The 16,124-nt window shown below is 41.1% G+C and overlaps 1 protein-coding gene and 1 long non-coding RNA gene across 2 annotated transcripts in view; one reads left to right on the forward strand and one right to left on the reverse strand.

The window, feature by feature from the left end:
• Nucleotides 1-16,124, forward strand: part of LOC131006624 (pathogenesis-related genes transcriptional activator PTI6-like) — an 812,544-nt gene that overhangs the window by 525,105 nt on the left and 271,315 nt on the right. The window lies entirely within an intron of this gene.
• On the reverse strand, nucleotides 994-4,076 carry LOC131006628 (uncharacterized). Its single transcript, XR_009095652.1, has 3 exons — nucleotides 3,730-4,076; nucleotides 1,870-1,933; nucleotides 994-1,330 (listed from the first exon to the last, which is right to left on the reverse strand). It is a non-coding gene; the product is annotated as an uncharacterized LOC131006628 (long non-coding RNA).

Genomic DNA, 16,124 nt, shown 5'->3' on the forward strand with positions numbered 1-16,124 from the left:
TGGATCATCAGACTCGAGAGAAACTGAAATCGGATCAGCTGGGGGTAGAGGTGCCATCGGAAACGGCTCCTCAGGAAGTGGAGGTACAACAACTAGCTCCCCTCCCTGGGCTGGTACCTCAAGCTCTCCATACGGCGGTGAAGGCGGATCGCCATGAGCAAAGTAACGGTGGCTCAGCGTCGCGATGAAGCCACTAAGGTCTCCGTACCTGATGCCCTCCAACCAGGTAGTATCTACGTACTGGGGCACTAAAGATGTCGCCCAGTCTCGCCACGAAGGTGGCAGTAGTGGAATCAAAAGCGTAATGGCCTCCGCGCCATTGATCCCGTAGGGAATAGCCCTCCTCCATCGTCGGTGATAGTGTGCCAGAAGTTCACCCAAGGTGTCATCCTCATCCAGGATATACTCCCTGAACCATCGCTGCATCGCTATCTCAATATGACTCGGCATCCTGTAATATAAAACATCATATCCATTAGGAAATGGATGACGAAACTTACTTGGTACATCTCAATCAACAACATACTCGTCCTCGTTTGGTACGGTGGGGCATCGGCTATACTAGCCTCAACATCTCTCCTCATATTCCACATCAACTGCCTCATATCAGATTCCATCATCTCAAACAATTCCGCCATCAAAACAATTCATAACTCATTAGTAAATCAAACTCAGCTCTCAACAGGAAAGCAATAAGAAACAACATCAACCTCTTACCTCATTAAGCCGGAGGAGATGGGGTGCTGGGGTTTCGTTTCAAACTGACTCTCTCAAACTAGCCTAAGAATTCAAATTAGACTAGTACTCAATTTAAAAAGATACCAGTAATCAAAGGTTCAACTCAGTCAAGCAATAGACTCAGAGCAGATGACCTGCTCTGATACCACCCTGTCGCAGCCCGATTCCCGACACTAGTGATAGTGGGGTACGAGTATCGATACGACTATTTTTAAAGAATAAAAGATAAGAAGAATAGGTCGAACATCAAGCGGAAGCTTACATCAAAGAATGCTTAAGGGAAAATCATCATAAATGATCCCAAGGGTAAAATCGTCAACGTCGTTATAACTTTTTAATTAACAGGAATTTCATGATAAAAAACAAAACAGGTATAGCTTATTTTTCATAAGGAAACATAATATGCAGAGTATCGCAGCAAAAGGCGAACCGGTTACATGTATGGAGACACATAACCGTGAGTATATTACTTGATTCATATTCAAAGTAACTTCACATCAAGACTTTATCGATAAAAAGGAAATACGATAAAGTAAATACGTCATCTAACGATCCCCCACCAGCACCAGACCAATCTCACTCCTCGCTTAGCCTGCACATTTAGAAATACATGCAGGGCGTGAGTATATAATACTCAGTGGGCAAACGCCGAACAACAAGAAAGGCGCTCTTAGAGCTATAAGTTTGAAGCTTGCCACATCTCAGCAATACACAGAAATAACGTTAGCGTAAATGAATCTGTGCATGCAGTTTTAATAATCAACATCATAAATAAACGATAGCGCTATCAAAGTACTCATCATGCATGTACCACATCTACAACTCATCATCATCAAAGGTACTGAGAAGTAGGCCTCCTTCTCAAGCACCGTGACTGGCCGACCCGAAGACGGCTCACAGTCACCTCTGTGTACACTAGCCCTGGCAGGATAGCTATCAACTGCCCAGGACCCGAATTCGTCTCATCTCATCAGTAGAGGGTAACATACAAGCTCAACATCAAAAATTGGCAAGTCAAACATTTCTCAACATCATTTATCTCAAATAATTTGATAAGCTCATAACATCATTATATCATCAAATCATTTTAGAAAGCTCGGATAATATATGTATACTCAAAATATTGCCCACCTGAAGACCTTACTCAAAAACTCCCGTCAAAGCGGAGTTACTTACTTCCCTGCTCTGCTCGTGTCTTCAGGGATCATCGTCATCATCGAAGGTTCATGTCATAAAATGAATCTCGATTAGAACTCAACGACAAAAACTCATGCCTTAACTCATGCTCTATCTTATATTTTATCTCTTAATCGACTCTACATAAACTTCTTCACTCATTTCAAATCCTTAAGTCCAAGGATAGGTTTCAAGAAAATCATGGTTCTAAGTCTCGATTTATCTCTCATATAAGACTCGTCTAATCTCATTAAAACACTTAGGCAACATAAACACATAAGGCACATAAGAAAATACAATCAAACATCAACAAATCATGTTCTGTTTTCCCACTGACTCAACTTCAAAATTTAACACGTTCTGACTCCGACATCTCCTGGACTCCAGACTCCTACCAAAAGAAAGGTAGTTGAGTCTAGTTTCATTTAAAAAAAAGTAGAGTCAGAAACTCCAAGTGGTTTGGGAGATATGGCGTTTTTACCACGGTCTACCGTATTCGGCAGTTTTGAGCAATCGGAAACATTGATTTTTGAAAAATAGTAAACGTTGTCAAACGGAGCTACAATTTGGTGGATATCTAGTCCATACAGTAAGGTTGATACCATAAAAATTTGGAAAGCTAGATCACACAGGAAGCTACTGAAATGAATGACTTTGTCCCCTGTTCTCTGAAATTCCCGGTAGAAATGTGCAGATTTGGTTTTGCATTTTGTAAAAATAGTAAATCAAGTCCAACTGACTTGAAATTTTACCGGTATGCTCAAGACTCATCTAGGGACATGCTGTAAAATTTTCAAAGCCATTAGACATCGACAACCCGTCGATCACAGTAGGTCAGTAGCCTACGAAAAATCACCAAAAACTCATCTCAAACTCTTAAATGCTCAATTCAACATTCCTTCAAAGAAAACCAATCAAAGCTCATTTTAAACACATATAACACTCAAAAACATTCAAAAACATTTAAAATACTCATCATACTCAAATTAACTCTCCTCTTTTACATCTTAACTCAAATCTCAAGGAAAACATTTCTACAAACGTATCAAGTTAATCCTCTTCTCAATTTCATGCTTAAAAACACTCAATCATTCAAAATGACCTCATACTTCATATAACTCATTTTATACATATAAATCCCCTATAATCATACCAACCAAACTTTAATAAAAACTCATATATTCACATAAACTCTCAACAAAAACATGACAACTTCACAAAATGGTCATAAAGCAAATTAGACCTCATGTTATCAATCATCGACTTCTCAAGATATGAAAACTCAAAAACTCTCATAAACTAACTCAAGTCAAAATTTTACTTAGCTTCCAATAGACTTAATCAAACATACTAAAACACCAACATCATGCTCAATTATACATATCTTAAGCCAAATCATTTATTAAACACATAGACAAGAAAATCCCAATTTTTACCAAACTAAACTCTTTGACATTTTATGAACTCACATGGATCTTTAATCTCATCATATATCTATTAATCTTAACCCATTTAACTCACATATAAACCATCAACTCAAAAGTTCCCAATTTTGGGTAAACTAAACTTTATCAAAGTTTGAATCTCAAAGCATAGCTTTTCAAAACACACATCAATCATCATTGAACATCACATAGATCATCTTTCTCACCCCAATTCAAGGAAAGAAGAAGAAAAATTTTTGAAGGGTAGAACACCCATTTTTTTCGAAAATTTTGAAGAATAAGAGAGGGGGTGATTTCTTGCTCCAATCCTTCAAATATACTCACATACAAACTCATACAAGTCTAATCTATGGATATAGAGATCACTTACCCAAGTTTACACCAAATATCAAATTTTCTCTCACTAACTTCAAGATTGAATCTCCATGGATCTTCTTGAATCTAAGGAGATGGAAGGTGTTTAAGGTGGATTTAGAGGGTGATTTGAGTTTTGGTATGAATTTGTGAAGCTCCGAAGGTGCATCAATGGAGGAAAATGGTGGAAAGTAGAGAGATGAAGGGGAGAGAGGTGGTGGTCGAAAGTTAGGGGAGAAGGAGAGAGAGGAATTTGCAAGATATGAAATGATCTTGGTAATCTTATAAAAGATTTGTGAATCTTTAAAGAGGATTTGAGAATCTTATGAAATATTTGGCAATTAATGCCTTGATCTCTCTCTCTCTAATCTCTACTCTCTAAATCTCTACTCTCTCAATCTCTACACTTAGTAAATTTTAGTAATTAGTCTCATACTTGGGAAATTAAAAAATAAATCATGTGAGAAGGGTGATTAAATAATAATCACAAAAACTATGGAAATATTACTCATTAATAAAGTACCATAGTATAATTATTCATGTGACCAAAATAAAATAATTATAGCACTAATATTAGTGCACTCACTCAATTATAATATTCCTCATCATAGGAAAAATAATTTAAAAAAAATATTATGCTTGGAAAAATTTCCATAAACCGGCATCATTCGATTTCTCGGTAAAAACAAACCGCACTTTCTTTGGAAACTTAATAAAAATTCCCAAGTGCTAAGGTTTCAAATAAAAATCATAATAATATGGTCATATTGACACACGTCACAAAATCACATAATCACTCAGTCACGTAAATTCACATAACATCACATCAAAGCAGTCGGCAAACACAAACAGACTAAACGTCTCTCTCTAACCGACTATTTTCATCAAGGTTCTCACTCTTTCTTTCTCGACTCTATTTCCAACTCATTATTCCTATTTTCTTAATAGGACAGTCAATCTCTGATATCTCAGTATCCGGTATCTCTATTCCCGGTAGTTGGAAATAAAATAAAATCTCAGCTCAATTCAATCAGCATCTCTATCTCAACTTATTTCTCAAATCTCATCACTCTAATTCCATCATCGGTTTATTCACTCGTATCTCTATTTAAAAGACAATCTGTCTTATCTGCTCAAAAAAAAAAGTAGTCTCGTAATTCGACATCTCAGTACTCTCAATAGTGTTAAGACACTATCTCACAACATAGGAAAAGTACGTGGTGTTACACTATGGCTGCTAAATCTAAATCTTGCGTTAGATACTTCATCTCGCGTGGTCTCCTCTTGCTTTAACTCCTTTCTTTCTAACATTAGTTCCGCACGAGGGCAGAGAAATCGGTGCTAGTGCAGAGGAATGCTTTCAGCTCTGTCGTCAGAGCATAGCAGAGCTCAACTTCAGTTCTGCTTCCAGAGCAGAGCTCGGCTATAATTATCGAAAGATAAGATATCTTTTCTCCCTTGCATCAGCACACATCTTAGACCATCCTTCGATGCATCAATGTAAATTGCATACTAAGTCTCTTCTTTAGCTCTTGAAAACTTTGTTCACAAACGTTCGGCCAACCAAACTTGACCTCTTCAAGTCCAAGACTCGCATTTAACTTCTCAATTCACAATCTCTCTAACGCGATCCTCAACCGCTCTTCGTGTTCTCGTTTACTCTTCAAGTAAATCAGGATATCGTCTATGGAGACTAACACGAACTTGTCTAAGTATTCGTGAAAAACGCGATTCATGAGATCCATGAATACGGTCGGGTCATTCGTTCCAACCAAAAGACATCATTATAAACTCATGGTATCTATATCTCGTACGAAATGTCGTCTTCGGAAATATTTTCCGATCATATCTTCAGCTGATGGTACCTCATTTTCAAATCAAACTTCGAAAAAGTGCTCGCTCTTTGCAGTTGATCGAACAGATCATCGATCCGGGGTAACGGATACTCATTCTTTATCGTCTCTTCATTCAATTCTCGATACTCGATACACAACCTCAAGCTTCCATCCTTCTTTCTAACAAACGAATTTGGTGCTTCCCACGGGAAAACACTAAATCGAATGAAACCCATATCGAGATGTTCTTGTAGTTACAGCTTCAACTCTTGCAACTCGGTGGGGGCCATTCTGTATAGCTCTTTCGACATCGGTGACACGCCAGGCTCCAAGTAAATCATAACCCAAACTATCGGTCTGGGGGTAATCCCGATAAAGTCTTAGGGAAAACATCTTTATACTCTCGCACGATGGCCATCATCAGCATTTTTCTTTGGATTCGTCTCTCTCTCTTGATCAGATATACAACATACGCGGTTGTATCATTTCTCCTCAAGGACTTTCTTGCTCGCAGTGCCGAGATGATCAACGTGTTCTTTCATCTTTTATCAATACCCATAACCGGGGTAGGCTCTTGGTCTGGGAATTGAAACGTTATTCGTCTCTCCTTGTCTTGTATCGTCACATGGTTTTCCTCTAACCAGTACATTCTAGAAGTTATATCCAAGTGTCATATAGGCATCAATCTCAGGTTTCTTGCCTCGAGCTTAATCGATCTCACTCGTATTCTGAGTCAGGGCACACGGATGAAACCGTAGTGGTTTAGCCTATGAGTGTGATTACTCTTTAGAGGTTGTGGAATAGGCTCTTTGTTCGGCATCAAACAAAAAAATACCATGGGCACATCTTTCAATTCGTCTATCTCTGGAAATTTTCCTCGATTCTTGTCTGGTGTTTTCTGCTCAAGCGCGAACAGTCTCTGTCGATGCGGTTGATTCGCCTGCGGGGCTAGCGGTTGCCTTCTTGATTGACGTGGTCGAAAGGCTGGCTGTTGCCGCTGTGGTGGAGGTAGCGCTATGATTCCCTCCATTGCTTTTGAGTTGCGGCCGAACTGACTCGGCTGTCCTCCGCTTCTACTTTGCTGCCGATTCGGACACTAGCTCGAGTAGTGCCCGACCCTTCTGCAGGTGTAACCGCTGTTCTGTTCCATCTTACATCATTTCAAATGTAGCCTATTGCTCTTCGTCAAGGCGACATCCCTCGCGATTCTTGAGGATCTACTGCTTCTGGAGCAGTTGGGCCATCATGAGGCCGTTTGTCTCAATTTAGTATCGCGGTGGCGCATTCTCACTCTGCCACGGCTTTTTAGGATCTTGACTCAGTCATCCCGTCTTCTCTTTCCTTCTTAAATCGCGTTCTCTGGCTGCATTGCCAGTTCTATATCAAAAGCTCTTTTTAATGCATCAGTACTCATAACCTTCCTTTGACTCGTTACATCGTCTCGTACCTCTTATCTCAAATCTAATCGAAGAAATTTTGACTTCCTCTCGTTTATCTCTTCTCGATATGTGGCACACCGAACCAAGTCACGAAACTGACGTTCGTATTTAGCTTACGGTTTTATTGCCTTATCTCATATCAACTCTATTTCTTTCTTCAATCGGTTTCTCATTCTCGTCAAGCTCTAAGGGGACATGTATCAACCTTAGAACAAATTCTCTTAATTCGCAAGTCATAAGACTTTTACTCCACATCATACTATTTCCTCAATCCTCATAACTCAACGTCAAAGACATCTCTCATGTCTATCATCGTAACATCAGCTCAAAACTCTACTCAAGCATAGAGACTCTCAGGTCATCATCGTATAAGTATGTAAGAAATTTTTTTTTCTCTTTCGAGAACTTGTACCCTAAGCGGGGGATAACGGAAACAAAATATTCCGTAATACTTCATCGTTGCTACTCCCATACTAGTCGTCATCTCAGTCTGCTATCGTGAAAACCGTCATCTGTTCTAATCTGTCATCTCGATCTCCTTGAATCTGCTATTGCCTATTCTGGCTTAGCATCACTTCTTCTCATCCTCGAAATGATTAGCTTTCTACGTACTTGGCTAAAATAAGAAAATCCATAATCTAACTGTTGTGCTCGTCCTGTAATAACATTCTACGACTGTTCCCATAAATCGTGTTTCTTCCAAACACTCTTCTTATTATGCCATCCTAGTTACCTAGACATTCTTATCTCTTGTCGGATGTGGTAGGGACTAGGATGTGATGAATAAAAATGTCTGATCTTGCACAAGACGAGCTCAAGTAATGGAATGATTCCATAATAGCCAGTGCTATCTCAAGGATAATGAAGAAGTCATGATCAAAGGAAGATCAAAAGTTAGGACAGAAACTCAGATGAAAACTGAGATATGATATGATGGGGGTAAACCAATACTGGAAGTAGAAGCAATCCACTAAGTGGATAAATGAATAAATTGTCCACTGTTAAAACAAGGGGTAAAGATTTCCAACACAAACGGTTTAGGCTCGAACACAGTGGATCTGCTCAATAGCAATTAGTTCATCTCATGTAGGAGTTCAATTGGATGCAGAAAAATCTCAAAACGACCAAGCGGGATAGGGACTCAATGAGTCTACTCTCATGATTACTCTAGCGATAGTAAACGCGGTTCCGGTGAAAGTACCTCTATCACGAAGTACAATTGGTCAACAGTATCTATGCATCCCATGAGGTCTCCATACTACGTTTGCCCTAGTAGGGTCGTGTCTATAAATCGCGATGAAAACTCTAACTCTTATCGCATTATCTCAACTATCTCTCTTTCTGCTCCTCTTCTTCATCTTCTTCTCGGTTTATATCCCTTCCGTTCCTTCTTCTTCTCGGAGGTAAACCATAGAGGGAAAACAATTATAAAACTATCGACTTCGAAACTAGCAGTTCATTAAAACAAAATACAATTCTCTTTTTCTCACATCGCTTCTAAAGCTCATAAGTGATCTCAAAATTCTCAACATTCTCGTCCACTCTAGTTCTCTATGTCTCAACTCAATTCTATATTTCTCCTATAGAATTCTCATGGTTCTCGTCATCTCTATCATTCATCTTACATCATGCATCTATTCATAATTCTCAAAACTCTAATGTGACATCAAGCTCTCTAGTCATCAACGTCATCTCTATCTCTCATTTGTCATCAAGCATCTACATCATCATCATTCTCAAAGTTCTGCTAAAGAAAGTGAAACTCACTAATCATCAACCTCTCTGTATATATATATAAGGAAAACTGCCCCTCTCTCTCGAGGTCTTTTACGAAAGTAAGGTCTTATGTACCAAAGCTCTAACTCCAAAATGATGCTCTAACTATGCAAGCATCATAGGGACTAGACGTCATATATGTTCTATACTATGCTTCTAGCTATGTACATTAGCTAAGCATCACTATAGATATATCTATACATCTCTAGATAGTCTCAGTCGTCATCTATCACTCTCCCATCTCGTCTTCGTCATCGCCATCATCTGACATCCTACTCTCAGCATCGTCAGTCGGTGCATCCTTACTCGACTTCGTCTCTTTCTTCTCATACTCGTCTATGGTCCGATACACATTATCATCGCTCGGCTCATCCTCGACATTCGTGTCATAAGTTCACCCAAGGTGTCATCCTCGTCCGGGATATACTCCCTGAACCATCGCTGCATCGCTCTCTCAATATAACTCTGAAGGAATATTAAATTGAATTAACGTTCCGTTTGCCCGATGATCGTTTCTTGGTTATTATTAATTTGCCATACAACGATTAATTCCTAACATGCTCCTATGAATTTAACAGCTGCACATAGGTGTTAGGAAAAACTTACTTGAGAATCGGATGCACAGATGGTTGATAATCGCGTCGAATGATTCAGACTCCAGCTCTGATCTTCTCGACTGTATCCCGCTCAATTCCCAACGTTGGATGGACAACGAGCTATGAGAACTCCCAAGACAGAATGGCACCTCACGTTTTTCTGCGCCTCCCTCTGCTCTCAAACCCTAATATTTTATCAGTGTGTTTTCCTGAGAGCTGACAGCTGTATTTAATAATACAGAAAAGAGGGAGGAGGCGCCAATTAAGTGCTAGGGCCGAAAATCTGTCTTCTTGGGCTAGGAGACATTGGGCCAGCCCAGGGACCAGATACAAGGAATAAAGATGGGCCTCAAATAAATTAATTCATCCATGGTCAGCCCAGACCATAATTAATTTATAAATATCAGTTCATTCCACTAGAGAACCGATACTGACTTACCCCTTTATTGCCGGTGATGAGTCGGGGCTTGTATTTAGACTTATTAAATCTCCGTATTTAAAATATCCGACATCCATTAATTAATTAAAGCTCTGACAGCTTAAATTAATTAATCTCTTAATAATTCCTTAAGCAGTACCACTCAAACTTTATTATTACGCCTGAACTTAATCAACCTGCAGGGTTTAGCGTAATAAACCTTATTGAGCTCCTTAAGGGGATGTCATTATCCTATACCGGATACGGGTACTAATACAGATAATCAAATATCATATATTAACCGCTATCACCCAAGATACAGAGTACTCGAGTTAGTATTTAACTCTCGCCCATAGTAAGTCAAAGTGATATACGAATTAACATATATATCTGAATACTTATTAGTATTAAGATTTATGAGTCACCGAGATCTTGATTCTTCACTTAAGTCAGATAGAAGAATACATCTCAACTGTTGGTCCTATCAATACGTAATGACGTACCAGTATAGACAAGTAGCCAAGACAAACTACTTCCATCTATACTGCAGCCTAAACCAATAACTTGTCCTAGAGTTATTTCGGCCGTGACCATATTATATCTCTTAAGGTTATCCAATTATATGGTCTTCTGTGATCTACAACACACCATATAATCTACTTATACAGAGATAAAGAACATACATATGCAATCATGAACACAATCAGATAGGAGATAAGAATAGTGAATAACAGGAATCATTGTATACAAGCATAAAGTTCTTGCTTTCAGTATACAAATCCAACAATCTCCCACTTATACTAAAGCAAAACTTTTAGTATACAATGTGTCTAAATACTAGCTATTACAAAACTTCACTTCATCTCTCCCACTTATACTGAAAGTTTTTCTCTAAGTGGGTGGCATCAACCGCAATCCCATCCCTCGAGCATGCTTCTCATAGGTCTTTTGCGGTAAGCTTTTCGTGAAAGGATCAGCTAGGTTCTCCAATGTATCAATCTTCTCTACTAGCACATCTCCTCTGTTTACGATTTCTCGTATGATGTGGTACTTTCTCTCTATGTGTTTTGACGCCTTGTGGCTCCTGGGTTCCTTAGAATTTGCCACTGCACCCGAGTTATCACAATAAATTATGATACTCTTAGGCAAATTAGGGACCACTCCTAGATCCAAGAGGTAGTTCCGGAACCATACAGCCTCCTTAGCAGCTTCCGAAGCAGCTACATACTCGGCTTCCATGGTGGAGTCTGCAATGCACTTCTGCTTTGCACTCCGCCATGATACGGCTCCACCTCCCAAGGTAAACACATAACCAGAGGTAGATCTCTTCTCATCCCGGTCAGCCTGGAAATCCGAATCGGTGTAACCCAAAGGAAATAGACTGTCTGACTGGTAAACTAGCCTATAATCTCGAGTCCTCTTCAGGTACTTGAGAATATGCTTTACCGCAGTCCAGTGTCCTTGTCCAGGGTTCGACTGATATCTTGCAACCATGCCAACGACATAGCAAATATCAGGTCTCGTGCAGAGCATCGCATACATGAGGCTACCTACGGCGGAAGCATAGGGTATCTTCCTCATCTCCTCAACCTCACTAGGCGTCTTAGGACACATGTCCTTAGACAGAGGAATGCCATGTCTAAAAGGTAGCAAGCCTTTCTTGGCATTCTGCATGCTAAAACGAGCAATCACAGTATCAATGTAAGACGCTTGAGATAAGCTCAACATCCTTTTCTGGCGATCACGAACGACCTTGATCCCCAGGATGTACGCTGCATCTCCTAAGTCTTTCATTTGAAACTGTTCGGATAACCACTTCTTTATGTCCGATAATAGCTCAACATTGTTGCCAATGAGGAGGATATCATCTACATAAAGTGCAAGGAAAACCACGTCACCATTGGCATCTAAACGGTACACGCAACTCTCGTTCTCACAACGAGTAAATCCATAGGATTTAATGACCTCGTCAAAACGTTTGTTCCATGACCTCGAAGCTTGCTTAAGTCCATAAATGGACTTCTTAAGCTTCCACACAAGATGCTCTTCGCCCTTCTTCACAAACCCTTCAGGTTGCTGCATATAGATGTCCCTTCCTTCTTCAAGGAAACCGTTTAGGAAAGCGGTCTTGACATCCATTTGCCAAATCTCAAGGTTCATGTGGGCTGCTATGGCAAGGAGTATTCGGATAGACTTAAGCATGGAAACCGGCGAAAAGGTCTCATCATAATCTATACCCTGTTCCTGGGTATAACCTTTCGCCACCAGTCTAGCTTTAAAAGCTGCGACTTCGCCATCCGAATCTCTCTTTCTCTTGTATACCCACCTACTACCTATAGCTAGGAAGCCATCTGGTAGTTCGGTCTTCTCGTATACATCCATAGCACCCATGGATTCTATTTCAGAAACCATGGCCTCGTACCAAGAATCTGCATCTTGATCTTTCATCGCTTGTCTATAGTTATCAGGGTCGACATCCTTCTGTTCATCAACAGGGAGTAGATCCGAAGATTCTCCCAAGAACATAAATCGATCGGGTTGAACTACAACCCTCCCACTACGACGAAGCGGTGGTGGTACAGTTGTGACAATGGTTTGTGCAGGGTCTTGTGGTGCATTCACTTGCACACTTGGCTGGGGTGATGGAATCGCCTGTCCATTGCCTTCGATTTCTTGAAGGACAATCTCGGACTTAGACTTGTGATTACTTTCATAATCGTGTTCCAAGAATCGTGCGTTGGTGCTAACAACCACTTTCTGATCCTTCGGATTATAAAAGTAACCACCTTTCGTTTCCTTAGGGTATCCTATAAACAGCATTAGTTCGCATCTCGGCTCCAATTTCCTCGCTTCCTTGTCTAGCACGTATGCAGGACAACCCCATATCTTTATATGATTCAAGCTGGGCTTACGCCCTGACCATAACTCAATAGGAGTTTTAGGAACCGATTTGGACGGTACCCGATTCAGCAAATAAACCGCTGTTTCCAAGGCATATCCCCAAAACGAAATAGGCAATGATGCATAGCTCATCATAGATCGTACCATTTCCATAAGAGTTCTGTTTCTTCTCTCCGCTACACCGTTCTGTTGGGGAGTACCCGGTGCAGTCAATTGGGATGTAATCCCAAGATCTGACAAGTATTGCAGAAACTCGTTCCCGAGGTATTCGCCACCGCGATCAGACCGCAATGACTTGATAGATTTACCCGTTCTCTTCTCCACCTCCGCCTTGAATTCTTTGAATTTCTCAAAGCATTCAGACTTGCGTTGAAGTAGGTAAATATACCCATACCTTGAGTAATCGTCAATGAAAGTGACGAAGTACTCGTATCCTCCACGAGCTCTAGTGGACATCGGTCCACACAAGTCAGAGTGAATCAATTCTAACACATCCGAGGCCCTATTCCCCTTTGCCTTAAAAGGCCTTGCCGTCATCTTTCCCTCTATACAGGATTCGCAGGTTCTAAATGGCCCAGCTTGAAAGTCTTTCAAGATTCCATTTGAAACGAGCCTTTGGATCCTATTTAGATTGATGTGGCCTAATCTTAGGTGCCAAGTATGTGTATATTGTTCATGAGAGTAATATTTTCTCTTATTAGGATTTGGAAGAATTTGTGATGTAGATGCAACATGGACAGAGTTATTCATTGGACATGTAATAGTATAGAGAGAGTTATTCAAAATTCCAGAACAAATAATCTTGTTATCTCTCATGATAGAGACACCCCCATCAAAAGTAACAGAATATCCATTCAAAAACAACTTTGAAACAGAAATTATGTTCCGCCGAAACTCCGGCACATATAAAATATCTCTCAAAACTAAAATGTCATCACCAAAACATAAAGATAAATCTCCAATAGCAACAGCTGCGACCTTCGACGCATTGCCCATGGAGATGGTGATCTCATCACTTGCCAGCTCCCTTGTTGGGTTGAACCCCTGCAAGGTGTAACAAACATGGTCAGTTGCCCCCGTATCCACTACCCACGAATGAGTAGAAAACGAAGCTAAACATGTTTCTGTTACTAAAACTTGTGACGTACCTTGTCCCTTTGCCTTGAGCACTGGACAATCTTTCTTCCAATGCCCAACCTTGCCGCACTTGAAGCACTTTCCCTTGGCTGTCGGCTTGTTCACGCCGCCGCTAGGGCCATCAACCTTGGCTTTACCGCTCCCACTAGCCTCATGGTCATGCTTGCCCTTTGGACCTTTCCACTTCTTTTTCCCGCCTTTCGACGAAGAAGTAGATCCCTTGGCAGCAACAAGGACCTCTTTCCCATTGCGCGTGCCCATGACCCCCTCTGCCGAAACTAGAGCATTCAACAACTCATTAAGAGTATAGTTGGCCTTGCTCATAACGACATTGAGACGGAAATGCTCAAAAGTCTTGGGGAGAGTATTGAGGATGATATCGACCTTGGCTTCGCCTTCGATACCCCCTCCTAGCAGATCAAGCCTGTCAAACAGATTTGTCATATGCATGACATGATCGTGCACCGAGCTGCCCTCGCTCATTTTACAAGACAAGATTTCTCTCATCAAGTTAAAACGAGCAGACCTCTCGGACTCCCCATAAACCTCACTGAGATTTAACATGATGGTCGCTGCGTCATCCATGACCTGATGCTGGAGTTGCAAATTTTGCGACATAGTCATCATAATATAGCACTTGGCCATATTATTCGACTTGTGCCACCTTTTATGCGCCTCACGTTCCGCATCAGTCGACTCATCAGTTAAGGCCGCGGGACGTGGAGTGGTAAGCACAAAGCTGTGCTCATCAGCATCAAGAATATACATAATATGGCGTTTCCATTCAGTGTAATTTGGACCGGTGAGAGGATTGTTGGCTAGAATGTTAATAATCGGAGACATAGACATATCTGAAAGTAAACAAATAAACATGTAAGAACATGAAACGCATATAGTTCGTAACAGTAATATTGTAACCTTTTGATAAAACAATATTAATGAAACCTCCAACGGCTCAAAGAATCCCATGTGCAAGCCACGTTGGGTGGACGTTTACACATGAACTCCTCAACCAGACTATTTACCTAGTCATTTAATTTCCATCCATGTCAACTTAACCTTTTGACAAAGGAAATTAATAGTTGGCACCTTAACTAGACCATATCATCATCAAGAAGGGACTCATTTGGGAGTTGTACATTGTACTTGATATGATATCTAAGCAATGACCACATTTTAACCTTGAAAATTAAATTCTCGAAATTAGCATACTCACTAGGACCATGCCGCTTTCAATTTAATTTTCTTGGTTATCTTATTTAATTCCATTCTCCAAAGTACTTGTGAAAATTACACAAGTAAGCCACGTTGGGTGGACGTTTACTGCATAACTCCCACTACTTTAATGGTTTAAATATTTTTTATAGAAACCTCTTCTGACAAACTTATGAAAAACAAATATGAAGTAAGCCACGTTGGGTGGACGTTTACTCATATTGCTAATCACTTTGTCTAGAGACCGCATGTGGAGGTCTAAAATAATTTTTAATTACTATAAAAATTATTAAACTGCTTAGTCTTTTTCTTTCAAAAGGTTTGTTCATGCTCAAGCACATAAACCTAAACATGCTTCTCTAGAACGCAACATGTAAATCATGCTCGCAGAATTCTAAAACATGCTTAAGAAAACGGCAAACCTACTAACATGCTCGTCTAAGCGCAATTAATAAACAAATATTAACAAGCAAAGACGTGCAAAAGGCAGGTAAAGAGCATAAGGGATTAACAACCACGACATGCAAAGAACAGTAATAAAAGAATTAAAATTCTTCGTGATCCATTCGTGGAAACCCAACATCTATTCTATTACAAAATAAAATAGAAAAACAAGCCCAAAAACTGGAAACACTTGGGCCCGTCAAGCTAGGGTTTGGGCCCCCTAGGGTTTGAAACGCAGCCACCTAGGGTTTGGAACCCTAGGCGCCGCTGCCTCCTCACGCACAGCCGCCTTTGGCGCCTCACAGCCGATCGGCGAGCCCCGCCCCAGCCGCCCGACGAGCGAGCAGACCGGCGGCAGCAGCCTCCGCATGGCTCCAGCGCGCCTCCAACGCGCGCACAGCAGCAGCAGACTCCGGCGCTCTCAGCGGCAGCAGCTCCAGCAGGCATCCCGGCGTGGACAGCAGCAGCGGCAGCAGTGGCAGTGCGCCGCCCGCTGGGCGCGCAGCGCGCGAAGCGCGCAGGCGCGGCCCCGAGCGCGCACAGCCCCTGCCGGCTGCAGCCTCCTTCCCTGCCCGACCCGCACAACAGCAGCCCGCCTCGCCTCGCATCGAGCAGCAGCAGCAAGGACGCACGGCGCCTGCCCAGGCGCG

The sequence above is a fragment of the Salvia miltiorrhiza genome, chromosome 1, assembly GCF_028751815.1.
Source record: "Salvia miltiorrhiza cultivar Shanhuang (shh) chromosome 1, IMPLAD_Smil_shh, whole genome shotgun sequence".
Taxonomy (NCBI): domain Eukaryota; kingdom Viridiplantae; phylum Streptophyta; class Magnoliopsida; order Lamiales; family Lamiaceae; genus Salvia; species Salvia miltiorrhiza.